Below are 2500 nucleotides of genomic sequence, written 5' to 3'. Positions count from 1 at the left end.
ATCTTTTACTTGTCCAGTTCTGCCCTCCTTTTGGTGCTCCTTCTCAACAGAACATGTTTTTGGCTCTTTTCCACTGTGGTCATACCGTTGAAGTGACTCACATACCGTACAATGTACGTGGCATAGGTATCAGGTACAATACCACACATCTCCTGCAACGTATTAATAAGCAAGTGATCCCGACACTTTGAGTCACCAAAATTAAGTAATTCAAAAACATTTTTTTTAAAGATGTTGTGAATATTAAAAAGATAAGAATAAATTATATTTCGTAAAAAAGTCTTGCACCGGAAATGTTTGTCCGTGTACGAACATATGCTGATGACCCCTGATGCATTGCATGATCTCAAGTCTGATAATTCCATAAAGGTAGGGAGGTTGTGTTGCTCAACCAATCTGATTATGTCACAGATACAGAGACAAATGCTGGCAAGTCCCATACAAACCTTCCCAGTAATCCTAAGTCACATCTGGTGCCAACCCCGAGTTTCCCGAGTTTGAAAAGGTACTACCGCTGTGCCAACCCCGAGTTTCCCGAGTTTGGGCCGTTTTTGAAAAAAAAAAAAAAAAAAAAAATCATAAAGTTTTTTTGGACCTCCAGAAATGTATTAGGCATGATCGCGATCGCGAAATTGCATGTTTAACCCCCATACCAACCCATTCTTTCAAACATGGCAGCCATGTTTGTTTACATCTGAAGAAAACATAATGGCTGATAAATCATGAATGCCTGAACGGATTTCCAAGCGTATTTTTTTGTTTGAAAGCTGTGAACAGTGTTCACACACGTGGTGCATCATCTAGGCATGGGCGTGCACTTTTTACACAATTGCGCAATTACATGGAAGTCTATGGTAACCATGGCAACGTGGGACATTGAAGAGAAAAAATCATAGCAACAATATCAAGGCCACAGTAAATTATATCCTACAAGGCTTCTTACTTACAAGGTTTTTCCGCCGCCAGATGACAGTACACTGGCAGGGATTTTCATATACAGTATTTCCCTTATATATAAGGCCCCACGGAAGTCACACGTGTCCATATTGTGCAAGTTTACTTCCTTCCTCACGTCTCCTTTTTTCACCCAGAGAAGAAACATTGCTACCGCGAACATCCTCCGCTTAGATAGAGCCTGGTGAAAAAAAAATGTTTCTCGCCGATTGCCACGATCTGGAGATAAATTAGCCTAATAGAAAACGCTGTTTATCTAGCCGATGGCTAGAATGGGAAGCAATTGATCATATTCACACGGCGGCCATCTTGCCATTAAGTTAATGAAATGCCACCCCAGTTGCCACCCGGTTTCAAAGCAAATTTCAAACAGGGCCGCCATGTGAATATGGTCAATGGAGCGCAATTTGGATTCACACCACAGCTCCAGGCGGAGCCGCTCGTTTCACCAGCGTCGGCAGGTATAGGGTTAGGTTAGGTTTAGGCATAGTTTTACTGAGGTTAGGGTTTGGGTTAGGGTTAGGCATAGCTTTACTGATAGTTAGGGTTAGGATTAGGGTTAGGTTTAGGCATAGTTTTACTGAGTTTAGGGTTAGGGTTAAGGTTAGGTTTAGGTGGTCGGAAAGGGTTAGGGTTAGGGTTAGGCAGCTCCGCGCGCCAGGGAGCTGCCTAGCTCAGTGCTCCCTGGACTGGCTCTAGCCTGATAAATCAGTCCGCACATTACCACCCCCTGTTGGTGGGTGGTGTGTAGTGAGGACTGACCCCGGAGATTAAATATTTTATCTCTTCTCGCCCGAGGAGCGAGCGGCTTGAATGGGCCAATCAGGGCTGAAGACTTGGGGCACGTGGTTTGGCGTCTGGTGGATTCCCAAGGCTGGTCCGGTCCCAGCCCCCTCCCTTCAGAGCTCTTCTGCCCACGTGAGAGTCGCTAGTGGTCTCTGATTGGTCCGTGAAAACTGTCATGGCGGAGTCAGCCGGACGACTCGAATTCTTTTAATAAACTATACAATAGTGCCGTTTCATTACATTTTAATACCATATAATATGTTATAAGAAATTACATATTTTAGCAGTGTCACGCCACGTCACCGTCGGGGGCTCTAAGTGTAAGTGTGTGTGTGTGTGTGTGTGTGTGTGTGTGTGTGTGTGTGTGTGTGTGTGTGTGTGTGTGTGTGTGTGTGTGACGTCAATAGGCTTTAGCCCGCCCCCCCAGAAGTGGAATGTCTTAACTAAGTGTGTGATAGTCTGGCAACGCCAGGCAACCCTGGCTCCTGTTCAGCCAATCAAAAGCTTCCACGGGCGGGGTTTGCCTGGAGCTGTGGTGTGACACGCACAGTTCACTTTACAGGAAAATGATGAACCTGAGATTAATTCCCTTAAGCTGATTGTGACATGATTGTTGAAATGTTATGTAATATAAATGCATATCTATGTTTAAAGGGGACATTGATATGCTGTTGGTTCGCAGCTGAGCATGTGATGGCAACATATACAAAGAAAGGTAGCCCTATTTAAAAAAAAAATAATATATAGGTTTTCAGGCTGC

Source organism: Nannobrachium achirus (genome assembly GCF_963921795.1).
Source record: "Nannobrachium achirus genome assembly, chromosome: 3".
Lineage (NCBI taxonomy): Eukaryota > Metazoa > Chordata > Actinopteri > Myctophiformes > Myctophidae > Nannobrachium > Nannobrachium achirus.
Note: the sequence above shows the minus strand (reverse complement) of the source record.